Genomic DNA, 17,663 nt, shown 5'->3' with positions numbered 1-17,663 from the left:
TTTGGGGTACATTAACAGAATGTGAATAGCACTGTTACAGCAGGCTGATGCACATGGTTCCAGCCTCAGCTACATTGTGAAAACATTGTCATGCTTATGAAGCCCCTGTGAGATATTAGCTAATTTTATCAGTGTAAAGGAACAACTAACTGATATCAAGAGCTATATTTCAGGCTTATTGTCCCCAGAAAAATATATTAGAGGAAGAAGGTTCTTTTCTGGTGTATTCATCAGGCATTACAAATCTGAAGACAAAACCAACCAACCTAACTGGGTCCAGAACAAAAAATCCAGATTTCAGAGAATTTGAAACATTAAGTATCTAAAAATCTGGGAAATTCTGAATTCCAGGCAAGTTCTTTTCAGTTCTTACATATGGGGTTTTTACAGTAGCAGTAAAAAAATACCAGTTCTGTTGTTTATGTCTACATTTCACTCTGAGCTGGGATAGGTGCTTTTAGACTACGCTTGCTTCCTTCAGTTTCATATTCTGGGGATTTTCCTGAATTACCACCAGCATGTGTATTCATAGGTGACTCCCATAAAGTCACTGCTGACCTTTAAATTACTTACTGTGCTCAAGACTGCAATTGGAACCTCATACTCCTTCCATTCCTGTCTTACCAGTCATTAAGAAGATCTTTCACTCAGCCCCACACACTAGCTCCTGTGTTATGAGTCTTATGTTCTGTTACTTTTCGCATATTTAATTTCAAATTCAAAAATGCCCCTTTAATACACAGTTTGTATTCCATAACATTACAGGAAATTTCTTTTCAACTTATATTTTCCAGCTGGAGAGTATTTTCTATAGGATTGTTTGTATTTTTGTTTTCAGTTCACACATAACAAGATATCAAGACGTCTTCTCTTCATAGTTCTCAGCAAGTGTTTTAATGGAAATAGACATATCCTACAAGGAAAAGTGCTAGGAAAAGGAGACAACAAAGGACAGCTGTGACCTGGAAGGAAATTTTCTTGTGAGGGAATTCCTCTTGCAGCCTTAATTCTCCCTTAACAGTCTCTGGTCCACTGCCCTCAACTGGACCCTTATGCTTTCTCTCTCTGTTGGCTCAACTCTAATCCTAGGGGTGGATTCAGCACAACTGAAGGACCTCTGGCCAAGTGAACAAGGGGTCAGTGGAAAATTCTTTTCATTGCCCAAACCTTGCCTCTGCAGACCCTTTACAGCCCAATCTCAGCTGGATGACTTGGCTTTGCATCCCTGTAACCCTCATGATAAATCTACCCCAAGGAGTGATCAGATTTCTTGGGCAAGTATACCTCTGGTGCACAAACCTTCTCTTGGAAACCCCCTTGTAGTACTTCTTAACTCAATTAATAGGCTTTGTTACTCCCCTGACTCCAAAAATTCAAGTATGGCTACAAAGGGAGGGGAGGCCTAGGGAAGTTATTTCTTTCTGCTTGTTTTGGCTGCAGCTAGGTTTGTCTGAGGTTAGTTTTGTGTATAGTTGATGTGGAGTTGCAAGAAACTGCTAAAGGTAAGTCTGGGCATCAGAAATAATTTTCCCCTTTTCATTCTGTCAATGGGACAAGTGATCTTGAGTAAAGGATTCAGTCACTTTCAGGGTTACAGCTCATGCAGGATGTGAGACAAAGCCTAAGGGTCCAGTTTGAGCAGGGGCCTACAAAGAGATGCTATAGAAAGTTTGGGCAGAGAAAGGGTCAAGGCTGGAGGTCCTTATGTAAAGCCCAGGTCTTGGCTGCAGTTACCACTAGGGTTAAGTTTAAGGGTTAGGGGAAAGACAAAGACTCAGGTCCACTTGTGGTGGAGTCTCAAATAGGTTGCCAAGATGAGAGCTGAGCAACAAGATTTCCTGGGCCGGTCCTGAAGATCTTGCACTAGATCTCAGCCAGCAACAACTTTTAGCTCTTATATAGTATGTTTTAAATTGTGAAGATTTAAAATATTAAAAAGTGACAAAAAGCCTCAGTAGATCTTAACACAAATACATGAAATAAAGCATCAATCTTCAAGAGAAATGTAAATCACATAACAACTTCCCTATGGTTATAAAACAAAAGTTAGGTGTAGAACATTCTGCTGGATTGAACTGGCTTGCATGGAGTGAAATGAGATGAAGCTGAGGAGCAGAAGATTTGGTGTTGTAGCTGTGATAGCAGGGAGGAAAGAGAGAGGAGGACACAGAGAAGGGCAGCATGGAAGAGCAGAAGAGTTTCTTTAAGATGCACCAAATAATTCCAGCCACATTGTCTCTGGTGGCATGTTAGGCTGTTAGGCTGGCTTGTACCAGTCCAAGAACATCCCCACATTCCTCTTGACTCTGGCTCCCTCTTCCCTTGCCTCTGTCTCTTCTGGGCCATTGCAGCCTCCTACCCCAGCAAGAAGGGAGAGCTGTTTTCTGCAGGTTAGAGAGTGAGACAATGAAAGGCCAGAGTAAAACCAGCATGTCCCACGGAAGAGGGGGGCACAGTGAGACCCAGGATGCAGGAGGATGACTGCAGGACGTGCTGCTCAGCACAGCAGCATGAGACCAGGGGGCCCAATCCAGCAGGCTGCCTGCTACTCTCACCATTTCTCTCTCTCCATCTGTCAGCTGGAAAGATCACTGAATACTGGGTCTTTTTGGAGCTCTCTAGCAGAGCTGAGGTCTTCTTGGGCTGCACAGCAACTTCATAAGACCTCACCTGATAAAACACCCCAGAACCTCAGCCAGAAATAGTTGAAGCTACGGATGGAAAGAAGATGGCTGGAAAATGTGATTTCCATCTCCTGGAAAGGTCATGTTTGAGGAAAAAAGGTCATCTGAGAAGGCACACAAGGCAAAAAAAAAAAAGTCACCAAGAAAAAAATATGAAAATTACTTCTGTTTACAAATTAGAGCCTTTCACCATGCTGAGAGTGGTATTTGCATGGGTTCTTCTGCTTTTCTTGGCAACATCTTTTCAGATTAACTACAGGGATCTACCTGTCTGTCATCTCTATTTTCCTAGAGGAAAATAAGGTTTGCTTTTTCCCCTGAGGAAACTCCCTCCTTCACTTCTGCAGGGAGGACAGTTCCCGTGGACGAATAGCTGCTGCAGGGGCCGTGCTCTCTCTGCCCTTAGCGGGGACTGCCCTGGTGCACAGCTGGCCCTGGCCATGCCCTTGCTGTTCTGCACCCTCTGCCCAGCCCTGGCTTCCTCACTGCAGGGGGAGGATGGTACAGGGGCAAATGGGGAAGAGGGAATGAGGAGAAGCAGCACTATGAAAGCATGCCTGCCTAAGTTTTAACCTGGTACAGAATTTGACCACAGGGGTAGAAATTTGTCTTGGACCCAGCTATACAGATATAGACAAATGTGCTGAGGACTTTGACGGTGAGACTCCCACATTAATAGACAGGGTGCCCCTTGAACTGCACTCTGCCTCTCTCCACAGCTCTCAGCCCCTGATGACGTCAGCCTTGACCCCTTTCATTTGTATTTGTTTACAAGGAGAAACAATATTTGCAGTGTATTTATACTTCTTGTAAACTACCTCAGCAACTGGCAAAAGTATCCATAGGATGTGACCCAGAATGAACCCACAAAGAAATACTCCCTTGGACAAAAGTCAAAGAACTCTGGATTATGGCACTTTAGAGGCAACCTTATCGAATACAAAAAATGTTAAAGGTGACTTAAAAAGCCTGCAGTTCTGGAACATCTGAGCTTGTAGTTATTTGTTACATAAACGATGAATAGGGACAAATGAACTTAAAGTCTTTCTATTTCTTTTTCCTTTATATATAGCTTTTTCCACTGGAAGAATACACTTCAGGCTCTTAATCACTTCTCCAATATCACAGTGTCAGTTTTATTTAGCAAAGTGATACTTAGGTCAGCAACAAGACTTTGTGGACATATTTACATTTTATTTTTCTGTTTAGCTAGGTGGGTTTTTTAATCTCAAGGGTTCCTTGATGGATGAAGATATCTTTATTTAGAGACTAGTACTGATTGTTTGGATAGAAACCAACTAGCTCCGCTGGAATGCATTTTCAATCTTATCTCTTTTTTATTTGTTAACAGCTCATGCATTGTGCTGGTTATGCTGTGCACTGAATCCAGTAGACAAAGACCACACTGCTATACAACTGAAGAACTGTATCATAACACATAATGCAAGGAATTTATTACAGCTTCAGAGGAAGTGATTGTTTTGACATTTCCTGGGTTCTCACTTGCTCTGTTTGCAATCTTGAATAAAATCTGTGTTAGCAGAGCTGGCTTAATACCATTTCTTAATTTTTTCTTTCCTGATCAATTAAAAGGAGGAATAAACAGTACTGTATGCAGTAATCTCCTCTTCCTAATGTCTATTGCCATCAGAGATACACTCATATTCTTCAGCCCTAAAAACAGAGTCCTCCACCACTTCATCTGTAGGAGTAAGAGTGTCAGTGGGTGTTCTGGCCTTAGGGTGAACTCTGCCTTTCCCTTCCTTCTGTGCACATCCTTGAGAGATGACAGGCTGAGCTTCCTTCACATCTTTAACTGTGGCAACCAGAGCTTTAGACTGGGTCTCTGAGTGAATATATTACAACCTCTGATGAAATCTTCCCGCTTTTTCTGCCTGACTGATGTGGCAGGGCCAGCTGGGTTTGCCACGCATCGGAAATTTTCCTTTTGCTGTCCCAGCCAGCAGCAGACTAGCACATGGAGGAAATATGGGAATTGGAGTCACTCCTCTGCCACACCAGAAACTCCCCAGACTCACAACCCTCCTCCCTGGCCTCCAGATGCACCAGTGACTTGCTGGGACCTACACAGTCCTCCACGCCGCTCACGAGCCAGATGGGATGGGCACACTCTCTCAGCAGAAATCCCCCCAACTAATCAAACCCTGCTTCCACACCAGTGACCTGGGAATCTATTGCTTCTCCGCACATCACAGACCATTTTCCCCTTTCTGAAAACACTGCCTGTAGATGTGACCACAGGCTGCAGATTTAAACTCAGTTTGTTACAGAGAAACTCATTTATCATTTTGACTCAGGCCACAGTGAGCAGGAACAAAAAAAATGTGCAAGCTTAGTACTCCTATTCATTTTGTTTTTCTCACTCACCTTGGGGCAGCATAGCTGTGGACACACCATTGTGTTTTGATCACCTGTACTGTATGAAACTGCTGCCTCTCAAGCTCTACCTTTATGTCACTTTTTTCTAAACTGAATTGATAAATGTTTCAGTTTGATCCTTAGTAAATAGCCTATGCAGTCCTGCTTGGCACCCAGAATTAACATTCTCCCGGTCAATTGCTTGACCATTGTTTAACTTTTTGACGTTATACCCAAAGATGCCTTATCTCCATGCCATTGTCTCACTTCCTCCTTGACAGTACTTGCAGTTCCCTTTGGTTCAAGCTAATCTTGGCAGGCACAAATACATCCCAAAATGAAATGAGGCATACCCTCCAACCCACATTAAGCAAACTGGTTTAAGTTCCACATTCAATCAGCGAAGAGAGCAAGATGCTTTTGGAAGCCTGCTGAAGGGTTTCTGGTCCATCTTATAGAGGCATATCTGAGGGACAGCATTCACCAAACTATATGTGGACTGGTAGGAAAGGGGCAAAAGCCTCTATTTAGCTGCCTGTTTCACTTCTGCAGAGGGACACTGAAAGGTGCAGAGAAGGATGAGCTACACCCTTACACCCATGTCAGTGTTTAGTTTCATGAGCACCATGATAAGGCAATTTTTTTACACCTCTGTGCTAAGATATTTTCATTTCTTCTTCTAATCTAAGCCACCATGAAGCCAGACAGGCAGAAGTCCTGCAGCCAGCTGGAAAACACACAAAAGTGAGCTTAGTTTTATGCTAGTAACTAGAACTCTTCAGGTTGATATGGACAACATTGCACCTTGACAGAAAGGCAGTGAAATTGTTTAGATTTCTTTCCTAAGTGCTAAGGCCATAGAAAAGGTCCATCAGTGGACTGCCACCACTTCCCACGGTGGGGTTTGTTACACTGCTGACTGCACCTCGTGTCCTCCAGGCTTCCTCAGGGAGCTCAGCAAGGCTTTGTGTGCCCATCCACACCCACACCAGGATCACAGCAGAGCACGTGCAGGAGGATTGACTTCCATTCCACAGCACACGGGAACAGGCAAAGTGAGCTACCAAAGGAGAGGGGCGGACACCTGACAGTGGGCTGCCTAAAGGGATAGGCAGTCCAGGGGAGCAGGCAGCCTGGATTATTGTCCAGACCCTGGCTGGGCTGCAGGTCAACATGAATACAAAATTCAGACAGGCAGGATCACACCAGTGTAATTCACAAAACATTGCAGACATCTAGGTTGTCTCATGCACTTGGCAAAAAAAGGGAAGTTGTTGTTTCAAACTATAGGAACAGACTGTTATAGCCAATGCTGAATCTTTTCAGCTGGGTTTCTGAAGGGTAGAAAAATTATTTTCACAAGGTGATCTGTTTCTAGTTATCTTCCCAAGGCTGTCAGCCTTTGGTTTCCGGGCAGCTGTTGCTGCTGCTGCTTTTCCTTTGGTGTTATTCTTTAACCCAGCTATTTAAAAGGTTTATCTGCACTTCTTTTGTGCAGGATACTAACATTTCTCTGAAGAACATAAGTAAGAGACAAGAAACAGTCATTTCTAGCAGCTTATGTCTCTGCTAAACTTCTCTGAAATTGCATGGGAGCAAGAAAACACACATCTCTAGCCCAAGACTTTCTCCCTTCTGAATTCAAAGTCTGTCATAAACAATAAAATCATTAAAACTTTTTGTAATGAAGAGGTGAGTAAATGCTTCATAACTTAGAGTATAAGGCAACATATATGTGTATATTACCAATACACTCAGAGGTTATCAAAGTTCCCTCTGAAGCTTCAGATTTATGCAATTTATCACCTAAGTGAATTTGACAAAAGTTTAACAGAAAAGCAAGGAGTTACTAGTTGGTCAGCAATATTTTAAGAGCTAAATAGACTCCAAGAAAAGTCAGAGATCACTACAGTAGTGCAAGCAAAACTAAAAATAAACCATTAGGTCACAAACACAAAATTGCTGAAAGTCAATAACCTGAGGCAGGCAGCAGGATGCAGAACACCAACCACTGCACATGAAACACACTAATAGCTGCAGAGAAGCTGTCCAATAAAATAGACCAGTGACTCAGGGTCCAGGAGATTTAATCTGACACCATTCCAGGGGTATCAGCATATGACTTCAAACACTGCATTAAGAGATAGAAAGCTTAATAGCTGCTTTCTGGTTTAGTACAATGCCTGGTGATAATATTCCTGAATTTAGAACTCATAAAATATCTGTCGCCTCCAGCAGCAATATCTCAGTACTTTACTGAGATCAAATCCTTTACTGAAGTATGTCAAATAGGTTAGAGGCAGATGACAGTACATGAGAAGGGGCACCGCCTCCATAAAGGCATTTATAAGGAACAGAATATATAAGGCCAGAAGAGATATATGGGAGCAAAGATACTCATGGCTCTAAAAGACATTTTCAAGCCTCCTAAATCTCTGGTTATATATTCTATCCAATACTTTCAGAAATAAAGTGAAATCCAGACTAGCAAACATAGGTAGATGAGGAAAGCTGAATAAAGCTACCAAGCATATATGAGAAAATGGAATGCCACTGATTTGGATCTACCACCTTCATTCAGTGAAATGGGCAGGCAGTAAAGAGGGCCTCACTGGCCAGCTCCTGGAAACCTGCTCTTCTGAACAGGACATTTTCCTAGCAGAGTAGGCAACCTCATTTTACTCCCAGATCTTTTCTAGCTTCAGGTGATGGTGCTATGCAGCAGCAAACAAGCAATTCAAGTAACACTGCTTCTTTATCTTCGACACCAAACCTTTATCTAAAAGAAGGTTGAGACTATTAATCTTTGGAGCCTGAGCTCCAGCTGGAAATTTATTTGCTTTACTGCCCATCTTTGTATGAAAGCTACTTCAGATTTGAATATTTACAGCAGTAATGGCCTTTTAAGTTCAGACCCTAAAAACATTAAGTTACAGAATATAGTTACCCATTCATTATGTATATTCTGTCTAACAACTACAGGATAAACCTCACCCAGCTGTATTTGACTGAGATCAAATGTAATAAAAGACTGATAATAAATGCTGAATTGCTATAGAAGAATCTGAGCTGAAGTTCTCCTTGCATGAATAAATTGAAGTCAAGAGTACACATTACACTACACTTGTAGAATTTGGAAGTAGAAAGTTGAGAACCGTGAAGATTATTCTGTTATAATTCAGCAATTTTTTATACTTTTAAACAAAGCTCTACAAAACAAGGTCACAAAGGACATTCCTCATTGTTCATTAAAGCTGTTATTTCCTTGTATAAGGTACTGAAGGGTGGAGTACAAGTATTTTCTGTAAATCAACTGAGAAAGCTATCAGAGTACAATAAAATTCAAATGTGTATTCTTATCAGAGCCTTTCCTAAGAGCTAAATATTTTCATTTTGACTGCATTATGTCAGATAATTTAATTCCAAGAGGAAAGACTTTACTACTCAGTATTCACTATGGATTTTGTCTCCAAGTAGTCTGCTATTCTGCCATTTTTATACTGTATTCTATACTGAAATGCTGGGATATGCTACCAGGTTTTTGTTACACCGTAACCTAATGTGAAATGATGCCAGCTCACCACTAGGTGAGCTGGTCATTCTAGATTTAGAACTATGTTATAGGCATATAGGCAGGAGATTTCTTAGAGTAGCAACCTTTGTTTTACTTTTCCAGCCAGAAGACTGACTGCTCTGGAAACTCTCACTGGCACTCTCCAGCCTGCTGCTCCTGAGTGACAGGCAGAAGCAGTGTCCACTTACACCAGATCACTGGTTTCCTTTTCCTCCCTGGACACATCCCAGACCCAGACTACTGGAAATATGTAGACACTTGCTAGCTATTTTCAGGTCTCTTATTTTGCTGTAACTTCCCTAGACCAGCTCCCTTGACCTCTGCTGGTTTTCCCAGTTCTTGCTCCACCCATTGCCCTCTAAGCCTGAGCTGGTCACCCCAGATACAGGGAGAAGAGAGCAAAACTCTGCTGAGAAAATTTAGGATAGCCTTGGCTAGACTGACCCCAGGAGATATGGCCTGTAAATGCAATCTGGACATTTTCTTCCCCAATAGCAGTCACATGAATCCTGTAGGCAGTAGCAAACAGAAATTCTGAATGCGGTTATTTAAGCTTACACCTATAATACATATATAAACTGAATTAATTTAATTATCATGCTCTTAAGTACAGAGATGCTTCAGCATATATTTCCCACTTCAACACACCATGAGTGCTGGCAGCGCAGAAGCAACAGGTGTTATTACCATACTCATTAAGGTGTGTGGGCCAGGGCAGGTGACTTCAGAGAGGCATGGAGGGACACATGTCTCATTTGAAAGAATGCTTTAAAACAATTATATAGATTCATGAAACTTCCAAGAAACCAATTTTATCCTCTTCTATGTTATTTTTATGAAAAATTTAGTGATAGAAAGATTTAGGACATTCTTCAGTCCCTATGTCTAAATTTTTCCTACAGTTCAATATTTAGTAACTTGCCCTGTTTCATTTTACATCTTCTTGCATCTTAAGCAATGAAGTTGCTACCACTTCCCTTAGAGAAATATTCCATAACTTGCAATTTCGCACCTGTCAGGAAATTTTCTCACACCAGCTTGCGTGCTTCCTGAACTAATTTTGTCCATTTCTGCTAGCAGTATCCTCATCTTCTAGCAGGAGCAGCAGTGAACATGTGGCTGTGTGAACATACTCCAGTGGCTATGGGATGCCCCCAGTACTGTGTAATCTAACAAAGATTCCTGCCCCAAAGTAGTAAAACACATGAATTAACATTTTGGCAATCTCATGAGAATTCATTACACATGAAACATTTCCTCTCTTTTTCACTGACATGTAGATGCAGCCAAGGTTTTTATTTTGAAATGCAGAAGAAGTGTACCTTTTGGGTTTGACTGGAACTGATGAGTTTACAACTTTGTGTAAAGTGTGAAAACTTAACTGAGAAAATCATTTTACCAAAACACAACATGGCTGTAAATTGTAAGGGCAACAGTTGTAGCTGAACTTAGCTGAATACAGCAACATCCATGAGGGGCAAGGTATTCCAAATGGTCAAACTGAGCAATACAATTCCATGGAGTTTACCAGAAAATTTTGAATTTTCTTTAAAGGTAATGTTATAGAAAACTTATCACATGTAATTGGAATATTCTCGTTTGCTAAAACAATAACCTTTTGTTCTGTCATAATATATTTTTTTCCATGCTGTAATGCCATGATTCATAATGCTGTGTACTGGTTTTAAAGTGTTATTTTAATTTCAAAAGAAACATCTAAATTACTCCATTTTTTAGTCTATTTTGTATAAGTATGGGCATGTCTCAATCCAAGATTTTGATGTCATTGTAACTGCATTTTCCCTTCTGGAAAATTTTCAACTACCATTTTTTAATGCATAAGACATTATCTTCTATGTAATTAACATTTTAAGATTAACAGGAGTAGAGATTTTTGTTGTTTTCCTGAAGAAGAAATGTTGCTTAAATTGCCCATTGCTCAGGCATAAGATTCAGTTCCTAGAACTGAATCAGGTAATTTTTTACATAATTTGCACAGTTTGCTAATAACTTGGGTGTGAACAACTAAAGAAAACCATTAACTCCCTCTAAGTGTTGGAGTCATTAATTCTTATGGGTGCGTACTCTTCAAATATACGACATGAAGAATCATGATTCCTTGATTAATATTTTTTAGATAGCTTGCTACTGACCATATTTTCCACTATGTAATTTAATGTTAAGAGTTTTTACAATGTGATATGGTTCAGAACTCAGAAAATAAATTCTTAAACAAAATATTGAAGGGTGTGAAGGGTGCTGCTTTATCTGCTCTTCCTAATTGTTCAAAGCAAAACAATTGAGCAGTGGGACAGAATCCAGAAGCTGATCACAGAAATGTAGTGGCCTGTTGTTCTATACAGAGATCTTCAGCGTGGCTTGCCTAAGAATCTTTGCTATATTTTTGCATTAAACATTTACAAGGTTAGGTTGGGGAAGTTGCACACCAAGCTTATACTTATAATCTAATATATATATATTTTTAGTCCACATAAATATGGTGTTTTGAAAGAGGGCTGCAGAACCGCACCAAAGTGTAACTACTTACCTAACCTGCATCTAGAGGAGTGGCAGAGGCAAATGCTGAAGTGGAACCCTTAAGGCTCAACAAAGGGACATGGTTGTCACAAGGATGTGATACCAACCTAACGTCAAACACTGCCAGTCATCGGAAAAATCTCGTCAGCTCAGTCCGACTTTGATCACTGCATTTCTGCAGAGGGCCTGCCCAGCACTGCCTGCCGAGTGCAAGCCTGACTGGACTCCTTCAAAGAGATCTTTATGTAGGATGTGGCTTCCTGTGCTGGGTTAAAATCACCTTCTGGATTACCTTACCCTGAGAGCATGCATTTGAAAGAGTATGATTACAAGAAAAGTTGCTTCAGGAGTACTGGCTTGCCTGGGGTTTCCTAAGGGCAGATTTCTAAGATGAAACTGTAAAATAGTAAAAGATGATTGAGCAGTAAAAGATTATGGAAATCTACATTATCGAAAGTAAACTAGTTTCAAAATACTTTACCAATTCTTTTACTCAAGGACATAATGGATATGTGTCCTTTTACAGATCTTTTTCTCTGAGAAGCACATGCCTTGTAAACTTTCAGCTTGACTAGATTAATGGGAATAGAAATGAAGGACAAATCCTTGTCTCCGATTCAGCAAGATCATCACATATATTTAATGCCAAACACCTGATTCCCTCTAATTCAAACCTTAATGCATGAAGGATCAATAGTTCATTCGTGATTGCCTGTTGGCAGTAATACTGCAAAACAGACAGCTTTTATGTCATTTAAGTAATATATCATATCACTATCTATCTCTGAGATATACCAGAGATGTTATGTGTAGATTTTGGAATTTTTAGTCCCTTCTACCTCATGAAACTAAAATGTGAGAGCATGGTGACACACGAAATGCAGTATCAAATAGACACCAGCAGGTTTGCAGCCAAAAATTACAATGAAAAGAGAGAATGTTTAAATTTCAAAATACTGTGGAAAACACAAATCAATAACTGTAACATAAGAAAAAGGAGGGTAGATACACTGAAATCCAGGGAAAACCTGAGCCACAAGCAAGAAGGTAAGAGGAAATAATTAAATTGTGTATGTGTGTTTTTTCCTGAATATATTAGAAAGTAAACTATAGGTACTGGAGAAAATTTTGAGCTAGGTATTAATTGAACAATTCAGAAAAAAGTTTGGAACATTCATGTGAAATGAAATGTATCAAAGAGGTAAAAAGAAAACTGTAAACATAGCCAAGAAATCAATAAGAGATATCAAAATCTCACAAAGAAATATGGGAGAGATAATACTTCAGGCTAGGAGAAGGTGATGTGGTACAAAGATGACCTGACAAGAGGACACCAATAAAAACCACAAAGATGTCACATTATCCCAAAATCGTGAAGGCTCTAATGCACTAAGTTCAAGTCCACTCTAGACATATGACACTACTGGCACACAGCACTCACAAAGCTGAGGAAAACTTCATCCCAGTGCAGAAATCTGTCTTTGAGGTTAAATTTCTCCTTGGCTCTTTATCCAGAAAAAGACAAGATTACTCCAGTTCCAGTGTTTAATTTCTTTGTGGATGTCCAGATCAATATCAGAAGTGCTGGCTGACTCAGACAAACTCTCAGTTGAGTGTGGTATTCTAATTTTAAACATTCTGTTATTCATTCTGTGATTGCATCATGAGATCACACATGAAATCTTGTCTATCACAGTTTTATTACACTGGGAATTTTGGATCTGCGGCTTCATAGTGTGAAATTCATTGATCCGTATTAGGCTGCCTGAAATGCTCTATGTATGGTCACACAGATTCCTTCTTGACCAGGGAGAAGAATAAGCAGTTCATTCATTTTATCTAATTCAGACATCTCTAGAAGAGACAAAACATATCCCACGTGTCAGTGATGCTCCATTAGCTGCAAACAGGGTTATAGGTGAGTCTTCAGAGGGAGATTTCTGTGATGCAGGTGTCTCTCACTTTGAATGGAACTAGCTTAGAACAGTGCCAGCATGATGTGAATTAAGTGAATTTTCTAACAAACAACAATTAATTACAAGAAAATTTAAATGTGAATTGCCTGTAGGTAACCTGGGGGCCAATCAGATTTCATTCCAATTGGAAGAGGAGCACAATTTAATTGAATTTATTGACTAACAGAGATCTGAAAAGGCTATTTCTAAGTCCATCTGTTAAGGGTTGTTTATCAAATTGAAACAAAGTATGAAAATATTTTTATTCAGATATGATCTCTGGTTTTCACAGCGATTAGAAACTATTTGAATTGGAAAAAGGAGGTAAAACTGCTAGGATAGAAATGCTTGCCCAAGCAGTGCCACGGAGACAATGCGGGTATGCAGCCAAGGCCAGGCAGGTGGTGAGGGGTGTCCTTAGCCAGAAACTAACCAAAATCCACCATAAGTATCATGACCATTTCCAACTTAATATTCAGTTTGCATTAATCTCTGTGTCATCCTGGAGATGTTATCTCGCTCCCCTGAATGCCTTCCCTCTGCTTGCCAGGGATCAAAGGCCAGAATAGGAAATTTGCAGGACTGAACCTGATCCTGTCCACAGCAGAGTAACTATCAGAGAGTGCACACAATTACTGCTTCTGCAGCTACTGCTATATTTGCCAAAATTAATAAAACTACTAGTCTGGGTGTCTAACAAAAGGCACATCACAGTTTGGTACAATGGTACATCATACTGGAAGTTTCAGATCCCTGCAGGAGGTAGTGGTACCTAAAACAAGATAATTTCTAACCCACATGCCGTGAACTGTGTGATGAAAAAGAAAAAAGAACAACTGTTTAGAAGCATGGTTCAAAGAAATTTGGGAAGCAGCAGCAAAATATTTTGTATGATCACATCTGATCATACAAAGAAGAGCAAGGTCCATGTTTTAATCCTCTCCTCCCTCTTTCTACTCTCCTGCTAAAAGGAAAAAAAAAAAAAAAAGGAAGCAGAGAAGTAGAGAGAGAAGGGGGGTAAAGACCTAATGCAAGAAAATCTTTTTGAAGTATTTCTTCTCTTGATTAAGAGTTCTCAGTTTGGCAAGACCTAAATCAAGATACATCAAAGAGGGTTCAAAATAAAGAGCAGCTGAATGAAAATGTATGAGATGACAGAAAGAAAAAACAATAATAAGCGTGCATATGTTTAAGTCATCTTAAAGTAATTGCAGCAATGTGTTAAACGTCCAGAAATACATATTAAAATAGCAACATAATTCTCTAAGGGGAAAAAAATCTGCTTAAATCTTAAATAAATTTTGTTTAGACTAAACTGCATCCATTCTTCCCATTGTGTTATGACTTCAGGAGCTTTCCCATCCTCTCTGTTTGGTTATGTATAATGGGAAAACCACTACTGTTCTTGCTCAGATTTTCTGCCATGTCAGTGAATTTCTGGAGGTAAATATTTGGAAATATAGCCAACACAAGAACCTCTCCACCAGTTATAACTCATATGGAGGGGATGAAGCAACAAGGGCTTATACACGCCTTCTGTTTGCTGGCATTTGTTTTCCTCCAGTTTAAAAGTGGGGTTTTTTTCTGATAAAAGTTTGGAGAATGTGATTAAATGTTTAAGGGAAATTATTCACAATTCACTGCATGATGCTTGAAAGTTGAAGAGAAGACCAAAGGACACAAATGTAAAAGGGAAATACAGGACAAAACTCAGGAAGAAAATAGGCAGCAGAAAGCACTGTGAGAATATTTACATGATGGCATCAGTTTTGGTTTCCATTTTCAAATTCTCCATGTTTTAGTATCTGTGGAAATAATCTAACAACGAGACATTGCTAACAAAGTTACCCTATATTTTAACTAGGAAAATCTCAGCTTTAAAATAACCATGTCCTATGTTCCATTTACTTTCTTTCAGATGAAAAACCTTGAAAATTAATTTTAAAAGAACACAACTCTTATAAAACTATTTTTCATGGATATTATTAAGATAGGTGGCTCTCTTTAGCACCGTGACTTTGCACTACCTGTGTTTCATTGTGGCACTGTAAACACTTTTGAACAGCACCACCATAGCTGTATTTTAACAAGGTGACAGAATCATGGCTTCCTCTCTGTTGAATTTTTTCAAGCATTCAAACTCTAGGAACCCTTGCAGTAAATGGTTAGCAGGTAACTAAGAAGTTGAGATTAGTATTTGGCTCTGGTATTATCTGACAGGCTATCATTATCAGTCACTAATGCCTTTCATGAAATGGATAAAAGGTCCAGGATATCACTCATGTGGCTCTTCTAATATGCCCTGAGGTTTTCTGTTTTGGTTTGGTTTTGTTTTATCTCTGAGTGTGACAAAATGTGGCAGACAGGAGGGCACCACAGAATACTTCTTAATCATTTCACATATGTTAAACACAAGGTGTTTAAAAGAGAGAGCTGTGGAAATCAATGCATATATAGATGCTTTTGTCTCACTCTGTGCCAGAAAGTGTAGCACATTTACGAATGCTGCAACTCTACACAGACAGCCAAGTGCAATTTTTTTGATCCTGTATTTACATTGCTACAGCTAATAAGGGAGCATACTGGATATATTTGAAAACATGAGGTGAGAATTTTGAAATGAGAGCCAGTTTTGCTTTCTGAACTCAAACAAGCAACAGGGAGTTCTAAGTAAGTGTGGAATACAGAAATGTCTGTATTGGTGTATGATGCTTCACAACGTATCAAGCTAAAATATACTCTCCTTGTTTATTCTCAAGCAATGAGAAGTTCATGAAGCAATGGATGGGATTTTGTAGGCTGCATGAAATTAGATCGTATCTCATCTCTCCTCTTACTCTCTGGTACTTCTAACCTGGCAATTTTTATAAAATAAAGGTGGGATAAAGCATCTGTTGTCTCCAGCTTTAAATCATCTCTTTTGCTTACCCTATACTGCTAGATGACCTTTAGTCATCTCAGTCCAAGGCAAAAACAGCAGTGGCCTGAAATCAGCTGAAGTAAGGAGTTCTAATTAAGTAACCACCTAATCCCTTTTCTCATCTTTCTGCACGCCCACTAGAGACAAATCTAATGGTGTTGTAGGATAATGGGATCTACTTTTAATTGTTGTCTATTGTTAGTACAGCTTAGGCTGCCTACTATAATGTGAAGGTGCTCCTGTTGAGTAGCCCTGTAGATAATCAAGCACGTCTCAGCAAACCAGGAATGCAGCCAAATGAAGAAGCATCTTCCCAGAGCAGGCAAATAACCTAATAGCCAAGTTACTGCAACTCTGCAGCAAAAGCTCCTATCTGTGAGTCTACCCAGCCCTAATTGGAACACATTGGCACTTATGTTTTTCTTAGTCTGCTACTCATCTGCCAATTCTGCAAAGTCCTAATTCTACTTGCCATGCTCACAGGTGTGCTCTTGGCCCTTCTCAGCTTTGCAAAGCTCCTTTCCCAGCTTCTCCTCCTTTCTCCTGGCCCTGCAGAGAATCTAGAAGCTCCCAGGGGTGTCCCAACACCTCTTGGATCAGTGTGCTGATAATTTTTGCCCTTCATGATACTGCCAACAACGGGGATGAATCTCTCTCTACCTGGTCAGTTTGAAGCTCATCTGGGAGAATATAGTTAGAAAAGGCAGTTTCTTGTTTAAAAAGCTCATCACAATACTTAGGAAAATAAACTCCTCCTGCCTTGAAACTGCAAGAGCCTAGTGTTTGACAATTACCTGTTTGCCCAAACTACATTTGACTTGTGGCTACATTCTTTTCACCTCAGTTACATCCTCCCTTGCTCTTCTCATCTCCTTCTCCCCACCTGATGCCATTTCTTGTCCTCAATGTCTTCAGGAGATCCTTTTCACTAATTTATCAACCTTCCTAACCAAACCTCAGCCTCTCTGATACAGAAGAAGCCAAACCTAAAAAGTCTGTCCAACCCCATTGCAGCACAGAGGTTCCATCTTCCTTTTGTGGTCATTCTGGTGTCATGGCCCTTTCTTGCTCCAGCTGCCAACCTTGTCTGCACGAGGCTGCAGAGGATTGTTCCTCTGAGACAGGGCAGTCATGTACCCAGCTAAGCCACTGGAAGGACAGCAGCACCACCAACCCATTGTAGCTGTGCTGGGAACTTCACCAGCTCCAACAAACCCTTATCTGAAGGACAGACTGTCCACTCTGTGCTCTGCACAGAGGAGGCCTCAGGCCTTGTAGCATCAAAAGGAAATGGTATGGGTAATTCCTTTACATACATCAGGACAGGGCATTAAAAACACCTTTCCAGCTTTCTGAAAGTCCAATGAGAGACAATTATTTAACAAAAGCCCTTCTCCCCTGGCTCAGCCTGTAAACACAGTAATTTCTATATTATTCAGTTAAAGAAAAAGACTTCTAGTCTTACATTTGTGAGTATTTCTGCCTTCTATGGGACAACTCACACTCATACTGCTAAAAGAGTTCTCTGAATGTCTCTTCAGCATCAGTATCCATCACTTCTGATAAATTAACATTTCAAGACTATATTAATATTCTCAGCACTGCAGGAAAAT

The sequence above is a fragment of the Prinia subflava genome, chromosome 4 (assembly GCF_021018805.1).
Source record: "Prinia subflava isolate CZ2003 ecotype Zambia chromosome 4, Cam_Psub_1.2, whole genome shotgun sequence".
NCBI classification, from domain to species: domain Eukaryota; kingdom Metazoa; phylum Chordata; class Aves; order Passeriformes; family Cisticolidae; genus Prinia; species Prinia subflava.
The sequence above is the reverse complement of the archived record's forward strand: the minus strand, read 5'-3'. Positions refer to the sequence as shown.